This window comes from Chenopodium quinoa, unplaced genomic scaffold (assembly GCF_001683475.1).
Source record: "Chenopodium quinoa cultivar QQ74 unplaced genomic scaffold, ASM168347v1, whole genome shotgun sequence".
NCBI lineage: Eukaryota > Viridiplantae > Streptophyta > Magnoliopsida > Caryophyllales > Amaranthaceae > Chenopodium > Chenopodium quinoa.
The window spans coordinates 1,748,634-1,764,005 of record NW_018743955.1 but is presented as its reverse complement, the minus strand read 5'-3'; positions in this window follow the sequence as shown (position 1 = coordinate 1,764,005).

Sequence of the window (15,372 nt, the reverse complement as noted above, 5' to 3'; positions counted from 1 at the left end):
CTTCCCAATTTTCTTCAATAATCTGGATAAGTATTCCATCACAATAACAAATAAAAGAGGAGACATAGGATCACCTTTTCTAACTCCTTTTTTCCCCTTAAAAAAACCATAAGTACCACCATTAAGCAGAAGAGATAAAGTAGGAGTAGTAATACACTGCATAACCCAAGAGATGAACTGAATGGGGAACTTTAAAGCAACAATCATACCCTGGATGAACTCCCAACTTACTGAATCATAAGCCTTCCTAACATCTAGCTTGATAGTACATCTAGGGGGCTTCCTTTTATTATTATAAGCCTTCAGCATATCTTGACAGATAAGAATGTTATCTAGAATAGATCTTCCAGAAACAAAAGCACCTTGACAATCATCAATTAAATCTGCCAAAACTTCCTTCAATCTAGAACAGATCATTTTAGAAATGATCTTATACACCACATTACAACAAGCAATAGGCCTGAATTGAGTGACCTTATTAGCATGTTCAATCTTACGAATCAAAGTCAGAGTAGTGGCATTTATTTGTTTAAGTAATTTACCAGCACTGAAGAAGTCCAGGACAGCATTAGTAACATCATTACCAATAATATGCCAGGCAGCTTTGAAGAACTTGCTGGAAAACCCATCAGGACCAGGAGCCTTATCATCATCAATACTCCAAAGAGCATATTTGACATCGTTCTTAAAAAAAGGTTCTACAATAGACAACCCTTGCTCATCAGATAACCTATTGCCCTCATCTATAACTACAGAGTGAATGGTGCCATGTATCTCAACTTCAGTTCCAAGCAACCCTTGGTAATAATCCAGAAAAGCCTCACACACCTCTTTAGGGTCAGAAGTCACCTCCCCCATATTGTTCACAATGGAATAAACATTATTTTGAAGTCTTCTCTTCCTAATCACAGCATGGAAGAAAGCAGAATTCATATCACCTTCTTTGAGCCAATGAACCTTGGCTTTTTGCTTCAAAAAATTGTACCTATCCAGGTGAGTTTTAGCATACCTCACCCTAGCTTCCCTCTGCATATCAATCAGGCTCTCATTGTCAGGCTCAGCTTGAAGCTTCATTTGAATTTCCTGTAAAGCCTTCTCAGCTACAGCATCTTCAGTTTCAATGTAAGAATAATTCACCATTTCAAACTTTTGAAAACTTTTTTCAATTCTTTCAGCTTCCTAGCACACTGGAACATTAAGGTTCCATCAATATTGATCTCCTAGGCTTGCTTAACAGCATCAAAAAAATATGGAGAATCCACCTAGATATTAACAAATCTAAAGGGCTTCTTGACTTGAACACCAGAGTCAAAAAAGTTCATAACACAAGGGCAGTGATCCATTAAGCCTACAGGGAAAATAGTAGCCTGCATATCTGGGAGTCTATCCATCCACTCACAGTTAACAATGATTCTGTCAATTTTAGTACAAACTCTATCACATCCAGATTGCTTATTACACCAAGTATAGAACATTCCCCCAGCAGCCCAATCAGTAAGATTGTTCTGTCTAAGGCATGCTCTAAAAGGTTCCACTTCAGTCAGGGACACAAGACTACCAATTCTCTCAGTCAAATTCAAGATATTGTTAAAATCCCCACAAAGAACCCAAGGACTGTTCACACAATTACCTATCTCAGTAATTTGCTCCCAAAGCTTAAGCCTAGCCACAGCTTCATTCAAACCATAGACCATGGTGCAGAGAAAACTAACACCAGTGCCCTTATGGCTAACCTGAAGGTGGATTAACTGTTCTTCACATCTAATCACAGAAACATAAAAAATCTAAGACATCCAAATAACCCAAATTCTGCCCCCCTTATGATGAGAGTAATTAGCACACACATACCATTCACTTCCCAGCCTATTAAACACCTCTCCAAACTTCACAGCCTTCACCTTTGTTTCCAGATGTCCAAAAAGGCCAATCCCATGTGTCTAATGAACCACAAAACATCACAGAGTTTACTAGCCTTGTTTAGACCTCTAACATTACAGTACCCAATCTTATCCATGAAATGAATAAGAGCATTCCCCCTCCTCCAATATGCTGAATCTATTACCACTGCTACTGATCAGGATAACACCAGATTTCAAACTTTGAGGTTGCTGATCTTCAACATCATTCTGTTGAGTAACATTCAAATTATTATTCTCATTATGAACCTTCTAAGTATCATTCTTTTGCACAGGTTTCCAAACTTTCTTCTGTCTGTCCTTGTTCTAGACTCTATCAATCTGCATTTTCATCTTATTCCTCTCTTTCACCTTATGGTTAGGACAGTGAGCATCAAAATGTCCGATCCCACCACACACCTTACATATCCTAGGCCTCCATTCATACTTCAGGTCTTATTTGATTGTATTTCCATACTCATCCAAAAACTCAATGGAATCTGGTAAATCAACATTAAACTTCACCTCTACCATTATTCTAGCATACTCCAACCTTTCCCTAGTAGCTGTTGCCTTATCAGTCTTGATAGGATTCCCGATCATAGAGGCCAATTTCATTAGAGTCTTCTGCCCTCAGTAATTCAATTTCAATCCAGGCAGCCTAACCCAAATAGTTACTAAGTCCGCTGGCTCAGCATCAAGGTCCATTCCAGTCACCCACTGCTTTAATATTACTGGTTTGTTGTCAAACCAAACAGGTCCAGCCCCCAACACTTTATCCCTCGCCTCAATAGTCCGAAATCGCACCAAGAATACACCATTTGCCATAAGAGAGACTTTATCAATCCCATATTTCCCCATAACCTTCTAGCAAACCCATTCACAACAGACAAGGGTGGTTTAGTACCAATTATATGACATACAATCGCTGAGTTCCAGAAATCAATCTCAGGCTGAACATCCTCAAAGGTAATTTGAACCTTGTCCCCCTTACCCTTATCACCGGAACCCCCATTCACGTTCTTACCTCCATTAGACAGGTCTACCCCCTCATCCCTAGTCCCCCAAAACAAGTTTTCCCTCCAATTCAATCGAGCAATATCAGCAGAATTAGGAGAACGAAAAACAGAGGAACTCAACTCGGGGTTCTCAGAAATTGGGGAAAACGTATTCATAGTACAATTAGAGTGTCTAGAGTGTTTTAGCATCAAAATAGGAGTATAGTTATCCTTATTCAAGACACTATCACAGCATTCATCAGTTTGAAGTTCACCATTAATGGCGGATTCAGAGGAATGAATTACCTAGAGCCAGTTGTTAAACTCCTGCTGATGCTCACCACGCTCCTCCTCCATCATTCCATTCACCTGCACGGAATTCTCCACAACTTCATCAAGCCAGCTCTGAATCGAAACATCATCAGTAGAAATACTCTATTCTTTCCTTTTCATATAATTCCTAGTTTTGGGTCCAGAATTCTGCTTTGCTTTTTGCTTTTTCTTCGATTTTGAGCTTGATCCCTTGCTTCCCGTACCTTTCTTCCTCTTTGCCATTGAAATTGGATTGAAAATCAAAGCTTAAATTTGTGGGTTTCAATCGGATTCCAACTTTCTCTCTCTAGATCTTGGGACTTTCTCTCTCTACACTTTTCTTGTAATTACTTTTTACTTTCATTTGATTCAATTAGCTTCGTTGAATGCATTTGACTTTCGTTCAAATTAAAAATCTTTGTTTGAATGTTTTTAACTTTCATTTGATTCAAAAAGCTTTGTTTGAATGTGTTTAACTTTCATTTGATTTAAAAGCTTTATTTTATTGTGTTTTAGTTCATTTGATTCACTTAGCTTCGTTGAATACATTTGACTTTCATTTGATTAAAAAAGATTTGTTTCAATGTTTTTTACTTTCATTTGATTCAAAAAGGTTTGTTTATGTGTTTGACTTTTATTTTGATTGAATTAGCTTCGTTGAATGCATTTGAATTTCATTCTATTCAAAAAGCTTTGTTTGAATGTGTTTGACATTCATTTCATTCAAAAAGCTTTATTTGAATGTGTTTGACTTTCATTTCATTCAAAAAGCTGTGTTTGAATGTGTTTAACTTTCATTTGATTAAAAAATATTTGTTTAAATGTGTTTGAATTTCATTTGATTCAATTAGCTTCGTTGAATGCATTTGACATACGTTCAATTCAAAAAGCTTTGTTTGAATGTGTTTTTACATTCATTTGATTCAAAAAGCTTTGTTTTAATGTGTTTCACTTTTATTTGATTAAATTAGCTTCGTTGAATGCATTCGACTTTCATTCGATCCAAAAAACTTTGTTTGAATGTGTTTGACTTTCATTAGATTTTAAAAGCTTTGTTTGAATGTGTTTAACTTTCATTTGATTAAAAAATCTTTGTTTGAATGTGTTTGAATTTCATTTCATTGAAAAACCTTTGTTTAAATGTGTTTGACTTTCATTTGATTCAATTAGCTTCTTTTAATTTATTTGACTTTCATTCGATTCAAAAATCTTTGTTTAAATGTGTTAAACTTTACTTAGGTTCAAAAGATTTGTTTAAATGTGTTTAACGGTCATTTGATTCAAAAAACTTTGTTTAAATGCGTTTGACTTTCATTTGATTCAAAAGCTTTGCTTAAACGTGTTTGACTATCATTTGATTCAATTAGATTCGTTGAATGCATTTAACTTTCGTTCGATTAAAAAAGCTTTGTTTTAATGTGTTTAACATTCATTTAATTAAAAAAGTTTTTTTTTATTGTGTTTGACTTCATTTGATTTAATAAGCTTCGTTTAATGCATTTGACTTTCATTCGATTAAGAAAGCTTTGTTTGAATGTATTTGAATTTCATTTGATTCAAATAGCTTTGTTTTAATGTGTTTGACTTTTATTTGCATGAATTAGCTTCGTTGAATGTGTTTTATTTTCATTCGATTCAAAAAGATTTGTTTGTAGGCGTTTTACTTTCATTTGATTCAAAAAGCATTGTTTGAATGTGTTTGACTTTAAATTGTTTTAATATTTTTGACTTTGATTTGATTGAATTAGCTTCATTGAATGCATTTGACAGTCATTCGATTTAAAAAGCTTTGTTTCAAAGTGTTTGAGTTTCATTTTATTCAAAAAGCTTTGTCTGAATGTGTTTGACTTTCATTTGATTCAAAAAGCTTTGTTTGATTGTTTGACTTTCATTTGATTCAATTAGCTTCGTTGAATGCATTTGACTTTCATTCGATTCAAAAAGCTTTGTTTCAATTTGTTTAACTTTAATTTGATTCAAAAAGCTTTGTGTAGGGAATATTTCAAGCATTACCCCTAGCTTAAACCCCACTGTGATCATACACTAAAGTACGGTGGCGTCCAAAGGGAAAGAAGATAGAGCAAAAGAGTCGCCAACAAGTTTTAGGAACTTGTAAACCGTTCATAGGGTGAACGTTACACCCCTTAACCATCCAGGAGATCATCAACTCCAATAGGTCTTGAACCATGACTGTTAGTTAGGGGATGAAAAGGTACAAACCGAACCTAAAAGAGATTGAACCTGCCCTAATAATAGGCCTCTACTTTATTCTCATGTGCGCTTTCTAACTAACATGCAATCAATAGGTTTACCCTAAACCTGTTTATCTATGTTGGTTGAATATTAATGCACAAATAAAACTATTATTGGCGATCACTTGAATTATAATCAAATTAACCTGAACAAGATTATCAATTATCTTATTAAGCGTGATTACAAGTACCAATTCCCTTTAAGCATGCATAAAAAGTGTAATCAAGCAATAACAATAAATATAATCTAGCAACATAATAATAATCATCACAATAATAATTATAATCATAACAACCATAATAATCATGTTAAATCATAATAATAGCAAAATCCTAGGAATGATACTAACAAGATTTTAAACAAACCCTAGCATGTCACTAAACAATAAAGATCAAAGTTTTAACCTCAACATGATACTAACATGAATATTAGGAAAGAACATAAAATACATCATTCTTTTGATCATACTTGATTTTAATGTTACCCTAAACATGATACTGGGAAGATCAAAACGCCCTAACATAACATTAGGAATCATAATAATAACCTAGACATGATTTCTACATCATAATACCAATTAAACAATTAAAGCACTTACTTGGATGCTTCATACCTCTTTCTATTAACAAAATACACACATTAGTAACTTCAAGGAAAATAATAAACAAAGAATTAAATAAAATAATTGAAATAAATATTTGGGACCAAACCCTCAGAAATTAAAACCTTTCACATCTAGGGCGAAGGCAACTTTAAATAATGCTAGGTGTAATTAGGTTTTGTGAGTGCGGAATTTTGTTTGCAAAAGGGTTGGTTTAGAATAAGAGAGAGAATAAGAATTAGAAAGTTAATGATTGTAGATGAATGCAAACGGAGTTTTTAGAAGGCTATTTATAGTGAAAATTAGCCAAAAAGATAGAAAATCGAACCAGAGTTCTGACGCGATAAAACAAAGTTAGCGCTAGGCGCTCACATTAGCGCCAGGCGCTAACGCTAGCGCCAGGTGCTAGGCTTAGCGTCAGGCGCTAATGTCTGGCGTTTGGCGCTAATTAAATTTTTTACGCGTATTCTAAAATCAGATAGAAATTAACCGTACAAAGAATAAAATCATATTTTCCTCAAAAAATTCTTTTATTCTGATTAAAACTCTAAAAAGTCAAGAAAAGTCAATTTATCAATGCTAATTGATTTAGGAATGAAAAGAACCTTCTAGAAGAATCTAAAAGACCAAAACTATTCCTAATTGCATTAGGAATGATAAATCCATATTAGGCCCTCCTCTAGATCATTGGGCCGCATAAAAGGTTCAAATCGGGCCCAGTTAAGTAATTTGGCCATGACTTCCTCAATATTCATCGGAATTGGGCTTATAATATATCGTTGGAAAGGTCTTTTCAAACCCCATCCAACTACACTACTAATGGACCCATATCATGGACCAACCAAAGTGGATTGACTTTTTTCTTAAAATAGGTTTTTAAAAATAGAGAGAAGAGAAAAGAAATTAAAACTACGACTATTTCACCAAATGCCACTGAGTACTTATAAAATTCACCAAATGCCATTAAGGTTTTCAAAATTCACCAAATGTCATTGACAAACCATACAATGACACCTCGTGCCACTAATAGCATATGAACGTTAATTTTCCGTTAATGCAATTCTTATTTCACCAAATGCCATTACTTTAAAAATTATTTCACCAAATGTCGTTACTTTTTAAAATTAATACACAATAATTATTTATTTTAATGAATAAAATTAATACTTTTTTTTCGATTTTCGTGACGAATATTGTTCGGGTAAGGTTTTAGGGGTCATTTTGACCCTTTTATGGGTAAAAATTAAACTCGAAATTGGAAAAAAATGATGTAAATACCTCGTTTTGCTTTTTTTCCCGAAAAAAATTACGATCTCCACATACAAAAGGGGAAAAATATGTGTTATTTTTTTGTTAATTCGGAGCTTAAATTGAACCCATAAAGGGTCTAAATGACCCCCTAAACCTTACCCAATCAAATTTCATGGTTAAAAAATAATGACACGCTAAGTGAAATATTTATGAACACGTAAAACATAGCTTTTTTTTTTTTTTTTCCAATGCTGAGCTTAATTTGTACCCATAAAAGGTCAACATTACCCCCAAAACCTTACACGATCAATTTTGATGGTTAAAAAATAATGACACGCTAATATAAATATTTTTCAAAACACAAAATGGAGCATTTACGTTTTTTTTTTGTCAATTCCGAGCTTAATTTGTATCCATAAAGGGTCAAAATGATCCGCCAAACTATACCCGAGTTATTTTTGCCACAAAAATCAAGAAAAAAAGTACTCGTATTATTTTTATTAATCTATACTGAGTATTTAAAAAAGAAAACCAAAAAACACATATGTCATCATTCTATTACACTGCCCTATCATCTTCTTCAACTCAATATGCCACATGTCGTTTTATATTTTTTATTGTTCTTAACTCTTTCATTAAACACTTTATCTTCATCTCCCCTCTTTAATTCAACCTTTTTATTTTCTCTCTTTGATTTTAGTCCCTCCATCTTCTTTCTATTAAGTCTCATTTTATATTAAAGTACCAAAATTTTTATCTCTTTAATTATGTTTTCAGTTACATATTACACTCACAATTATTTATCGGTATTTCCTCACTCATCTCTCAATGCAATTTTCTATGAACAATCCGTGCATTGGACGGGCCAGAAGGCTAGTTAAAATAAATAATTAAAATGAACCAATCTTATCATGACACATGTCATGATTTAATCTTAATGACAAACAGAGTTAACGACCATTAGTCATTAATGGCATTTGGTGAATTTTTTAAAAGCTCGATGGCATTTGGTGAATTTTGAAAGCCTTGATGGCATTTGGTGAATTTTTTAAGTACTCAGTGGCATTTGGTGAAATAACCGTTAAAACTATCCGCAACACTAAACTTTCAACACTTTCACTTCATTCGATTATGATTCGATATGAAAGGTACTCATTACCGGGTTTGTTTTTTGAGGAAACACAAATAGTTGTCTACAGAAGCCCCCACTTTGACTGAGTTTGGAGAAACGCAAGTTTCAATAACAAAAGTCAAAGTAGCGATAGGGACGGAGAATGATTCAGAACGTTTTGCAATCCTAAATCACTCTTGTAACGCCGATACCTGCAAACTAGCGTTAGTTAAACAGATAAAAGAGTTAAGAAACGCGTATCTTGCATCGTCGAGCACACGACTCTAGAGGTAACCGATTTGTTGCTGCATTATTGTATATCTGTATTTTTCTTATATTTGACGACCTCCTACAAGCTAGAGAATGCCGCCTAAAGACTACTACGCTTGTAACCATCTCCAATTCCGCCATGATAGATTTCTACAAGCTAGAGAACCCCATCGAAGATTGCTTCGCTTGAAACGACCTTCTAGCAGTTTGTGACCATCTTCCGCAAGCCAGGGAACACGATCGAAGACAACTTCGCTTCAAATCACCTCTAGTTGTTTGTGACAACTCTCCGCAAGCTAGGGAACGCTGTTGAAGATACCCTCGCTTGAAGCTATCCTCATTTTTTGCGATAATATTCCAAAGAAAATTACCGAAGACCTACGCTTTTCGATCTTTAAAAAGCTCTCTTGAACTTTGCTTCCGCTATGCCTGTACGTCGTTATTTTTGCTGTTTTTTGAACCTGTACGTCGGTGCCTTTCGCTGAATGAACCAGTATGTCGGTGCCTTGTTGAATGAGCCAGTATGTCGGTGCCTTACTGAATGAACCATAATATCGGTGCTTTGCAATGAGCCAATGCTTAGGCGCTTTAAGCTAAGTGAGACGATCATTCATCAGGTCGATCACTTTATGTAATTGTAACCAAACCGATTACTAAAATCATGTCAGATTGCTTAGAGGGGCTAACTGGCGTACCAAGGAGCCTAAAATATATTGGAAGAGATTGAAAAACCAACACTGAGTAGCTGAACAGTTGACAAGAGGAAAATTTATGTCGTTATCTACCCTTCCCCCAAGTCAAAAGAAATTTGTAAACACCTAACCAACCTTATATGAATATAGGGCAAGTTAAGGGTCGATCCCTAGGGAATGCAATGATGAAAACTAGAGTCTAAGTCAAGCTACCTCGAAGATGGAATTGAGATTATGGTTGGCACTATGGTAAACTAAAACAAGTCTAATCAAGTAAAACAAAGATCTAAACACTAGGGATATGGGTTCAACATGCAAGTTCAATGATAATTCTAGTTTAGAGCTCAATCAATTAATTAAAGTATTGCAATGGACAAACAATAGTAGCAATCAAGAGAGTTCAAATGCTATCTCCTATAGGCCAATCCAGGTGTCACTATGAAAGGCAAATCAAGAAGAATAACAAGCAAACCCAATCAATTAGAGAAACTTTCAATTCAATTGTTCATGTCATTAAGAGTTGCAATGCAATCTAGATTAATCTTATAGGTTGATCACTCTTAGTCTAATCAATCACATGCAAAACTATGTCAACCAATTTAATTGCAACAAATCAATCAATCAAAGAGCATCAACTAGCAATTTCATTAATCAAACATGCTTCCCCATTTCCCTGGCAACTAATCTACTCACTAATCATGGTGAAATTAAAGAATAAATAACTAGAAATTGCATTATTCTTCATTCTATATCAAAATCTAAGAGAAATCAAAATATTCAACAATATTAAATTTAAATCCAAAGAACAACAAGCAACAAGCAAAAATCAAATAGCCATCCATAACACAATAATCTCCTCTCGAGACAACTTCCCCAAATCTTGCTTATTAAAAACCAAATACCCAAGAATTCTATGAAGGATCCTAAGGGCCGGATGGATAATCTCACTAGCAAGAGACTTTTTCGAATCAAACTCCCTCTTGTTGGCTATGGTTCTCCACCAAGAAACCTCATTATACTCAGATTGGACTAGGGAGATAAGGGGCTCGAAGATATCACCATTGGGGTTGAAACCAAGGGCTACATTGAACCCGGCTAGGGTCATGGTATGTTTGACCTTAAAGAGTTGGAAGGAAATAATAAAATCGGTTTCCCCCACCTTATTGTACTCAATTGTGGAGAAAAACTCAATGTAAGGCTCCAAATAGGTTCTAGGGGCCGACTTTAGAAACTCACCCAAGCTTAGGTTATCCAGAAGGATGTCAAGGTCATTTTCAATTCCTAGCTTTGCCATATCCTCAAGAAAGTAATGGCGGGAGGGTCTAAACTTCCGGTCTTTCATTTTGTTATAGATGGGGGTTTGTTTAGATCGGTTCAAAAATTTGAGAGGGGGTAGAGGAGGAGGAGGAGCATCATCTTGAGTCGTGGAATGCGGTTGGGGTTGAGGGTTTGAGGATTGGCCTTGAGAAGATTGGCCGGGGGATTGGTTTGAGCGCTTCTTGCTACTTTTGACTCTTATTATCAAATCCATTTTAACAAAATTCACATAATTCACAAGAACACAACAAACTCCCTAAAACAAAACAACTTCCACCAAAATTACTCACAAACCTCCTTACAAATCCAACCAAACCACCAAAAACTACAAGGTACCTGTTCCAATCAAAACAACAACCAAAATCCAACAACAAACAACAATATCAACAATCATTCATCAATATAATCATGAATCAACTAGAAAAAGTAACAATCACCCAAATATACCAAATTTTCCATAAATCAACCATAAAACACAAAAATCATGCTCAAAATCAAGGTAAACAAACCAATTTAAAGAAATCAATTGAAATTGACAAAAACATTACAAAGGTTAGAACTTCAACACTGCTTTGTTGTCATTAGTAGGGGAGGCAATGGCCTCAACCCATTTAGAAACATAGTCCACAACCACAAGTATGAATTGATTACAATATGAAGATCGGAATGGTCCCATGAAGTCAATCCCTCAAACATCGAACACCTCTAACTCAAGAATGGGCTGTTGAGGAATCTCATTCCTCTTGGAGATATTCCCAACCCTTTGACATCGGTCACATGACTTCACAAATCCCCATGAGTCCTTGAAGAGATGCGGACACCACAAACCACATTGAAGAACCTTGGTAGCGGTCTTGGAAACACCCATATGCCCACCACTAGGGTCCGAGTGGCACATCCTTAAAACACTAGGCACCTCTTCATTTGGAACACAATGCCCAAGTAAGCCATCAACCCATCGTTTGTATAGGATGGGATCATCCCACAAGTAATGTCTTGCCTCCCTTTTGATTTTCTTCCTTTGGTCCTTTGAGAAAGATGGTGGAAACTCCCCGCATGCTAGAAAATTCACCAAGTCGGCATACCATGGGAGTTCCTTCACCTCTATGGAATATAAGAAGTCATCAAGCATTCTATCCTCAATTGGTGAACCATCATCATGAATGTGATCACCCTCAAGGCGAGAAAGATGGTCCGCCACAACATTCTCCGCACCCTTCTTGTCCCTAATCTCAATCTCAAAAGTTTGCAATTAAAGCACCCATCAAATCAACCTAGGCTTGGACTCTTTCTTGGCAAAGAGGTACTTGAGGGCCTCGTGATCCATGAAGACTATGGTCTTGGAACCCAACAAGTAACAACGAAATTTCTCAAAAGAGTGCACAATTGCTAAAAATTCCTTTTCCGTTGTGTTGTAGTTCTTTTGAGCCCCATTGAGTGTCTTGGACATATAGTAAATCACATGAAGCTTCTTGTCTACACGTTGTCCTAAAACACCTCCAATAGCCCAATAACTTGCATCACACATCAATTCAAAAGGAAGATCCCACCTTGGGGCTTGAATAATAGGAGTGGAGATTAGGGCCTTCTTCAATCTATCAAATGCCTTCAAGCATTTATCATCAAAAATGAACTCAACATCCTTTTGAAGAAGGTCATTTAGGGGCTTAGCAATAAGTGAAAAATCCTTCATGAATCTTTTATAGAAACTCGCATGACCAAGGAACGATCTCACACCCTTGACATTCACCGGAGGTGGAAGTTTCTCAATCACTTCTATTTTTTCCTTATCCACCTCAATGCCTCTATTTGAAATCTTGTGCCCAAGCACTATACCTTCCTCCACCATGAAGTGGCATTTCTCCCAATTCAAAAAAAGATTGACCTTAACACATCTTTCCAAACACTTCTCAAGGTTCAAAAGGCACTCCTCAAATGAGACACCCCCCACCGAAAAGTCATCCATGAAGACCTCCATTTCCTCCTCCAACATATCCCCAAAAATACTCATCATGCATCTTTGGAATGTAGCGGGTGCATTGCATAACCCAAAGGGCATTCTTCGATAGGCAAAGGTCCCATAAGGACATGTGAAGGTAGTTTTCTCTTTATCATCGGGGTGGATGGAGAATTGGAAGAATCCCGAATATCCATCGAGGAAACAATAAAACTTGTGCCTTGTTAGTCTTTCAAGCATTTGATCAGTAAATGGAAGAGGGAAGTGATCCTTCTTGGTGGATGTGTTTAGACATCTATAGTCTATACACATCCGCCAACCCATGACCGTTGGCTCACCCTTCTCATTCTCAACCACGGTCATGCCCCCCTTCTTTGGAACGACATGCACGGGGGAGACCCAACTTGAGGTAGAGATGGGGAATATGATTCCCGCATCCAATAGCTTGGTGATCTCCTTCTTAACTACATCTCCCATTTGGGGATGTAGTTTCCTTTGTCGTTCGATAGAAGGAAGGGCGCCTTCCTCAAGTGTTATGTAGTGTTGGCACAAGGCGGGGCTTATACCATTAAGATCATCAATTGTGTGCCCCAAAACACCTTGGTGCTTTCTCCAAACACCATATAACGCTTGAGTTTGGCTCACGCTCAAGGATGCACTAACTATCACGGGATAAGTGGAATGAAGGCCCAAGAACTCATACCTAAGGTGTGATGGTAGAGGTTTGAGCTCTTCCATAGGAACACCATTACCTTCGTTTGATGTGGCCGCTTGCAAAGCGTCTTGGCTTGAGATTTTTAAGCACATTTGCTCATCCACTTCCTCCATGCTTCCATTAAGAAATTCTTCATAGAATGCCACTTCCTTGAATGGTGTACCTACTTTGTCCTTGTTCAACAAAACATTCTCAAGAGCATCGTTAGGGGTGAGCAAGTGCTCATGCATGGAAGACACAACATGATCAAGTGAATCAATCATCATGCAATTTCCTAGAGAAAAAGATGGAGACTTCATGCTTTCATTCAAATTAAATTCAATGACCTCATCTCCTACTTTAAGGGATATCTTTGCACTCCTCACATCAATAATAGCACCCGAGGTAGCAAGAAAGGGTCTACCTAAAATGATTGGAATGGTAGCATCTTCATCCATTTCAAGCACAATAAAATCCACCGGGGACACAAACTTCCCAACCCTCAATGGAACATCTTCTACCTTACCTTTTGGAAACTTGATTGACCTATCGGCTAATTGCAAGGTAATGTTAGAAGGTAAGAGTTCCCGTAGTTCAAGTCTTTGATAAACCGTATATGGCATTATGCTCACACTAGCTCCCAAGTCACATAAGGCATTATCAATTTGCATCTTGTTAATGGCACAAGGGATGGAGAAGTTTCCGGGGTCTTTTAATTTGGGTGGCATTTTGTTCATGATGATAGCACTACAATTTTCGGTCAAATTGATAGTTTCCACAACCTCACAAGTCCTTTTCCCACTAAAAATATCCTTGAGGAATTTGGTATAATTTGGCATTTGGTTTAGCATATAAATGAATCTCCCAAATTGTTCATCCAATTTGTGTCTCATGAATTTGGCATTTGGTTTAGCATATCAATGAACACTGACGGCCATGTATGTGTTCAACAACTTGGTTTGATTCTCAATTATTTCTTCCAAATTGGTACTAGGTGAAGAAGGTTGTAAATAGGAATTTTCACCTTGAGTCCTTGGAACAAATTCGGGTGGCGGACCTCTTTGAGCATTATTTTGAAAATTGCCCCTCCCTTGATTGTTCCAAGTACCCCTATTTTGATTTTACCATAACTTTGATTATGGTTACCACCACCTTGATTATGATTACCACTACCTTGGTTATGATTTCCATAACCTTGGTTTTGATTAACATAATTTTGGCTTTGATTTTGGCCACTATAACCTTGGTTATTATAGCTACCACGAGAACCTTGGTTTCTATAACCACCACCTTGGTTATAGTTGTCAAAATTGCCTTGGTTTTGGTAATTCCTATTCCATTGACCTCTTTGATTATCAAACCTTTGAGCATTATTATTTGACACATAATTCACATGCTCAATCTCATTGTTATCAAACTCATCAACACATTCATTAGGACAATTACTAGATTCATGATCATACGATCCACATGCATCATAAAACAAACAACCCATAGGCATATTATGTGAAGAGGGAGGGGGTTCAGAGTTAGAAGGAGTACCTCTCCCCTTAAATTAGGAGGGAAGATTAGAAGTTTGGGAAGAAGAAGAAGTGCTCTCCAACTTGGCTTTGATTGCGGTCATCTCCTTTCCCAAGTTTGTCATTTGGGAGGAAAGGTTGTTGATCGCATTTAGATAGTCCACCGAGTACAATGAAGATTGCTTGCTTGAAGAGTCTCTCTCCCCATCTTGCCAATCTCTATAGTACGTCACCACGTCCTCAATAATGTCCACCACTTCTTCTTCGATCTTGTTCATGATAGGACCCCCGGCCCCCCCATCAAGGCATTACTTGCCTTGGGGACTTAAACCGCCATAGAATATTTGGACAACTTGGTATGTTGGGATTCCGTGGTGAGGGAACTCCCTTTGATAATCTTTGTATCTCTCCATGCTTCGTAAAGGCTTTCTTTTGAGGGTAAAAGCGGGACAAGAAGGCCTTTGTAACATCATCCCATGTTCTCAAGGAATTGGGCTTCAC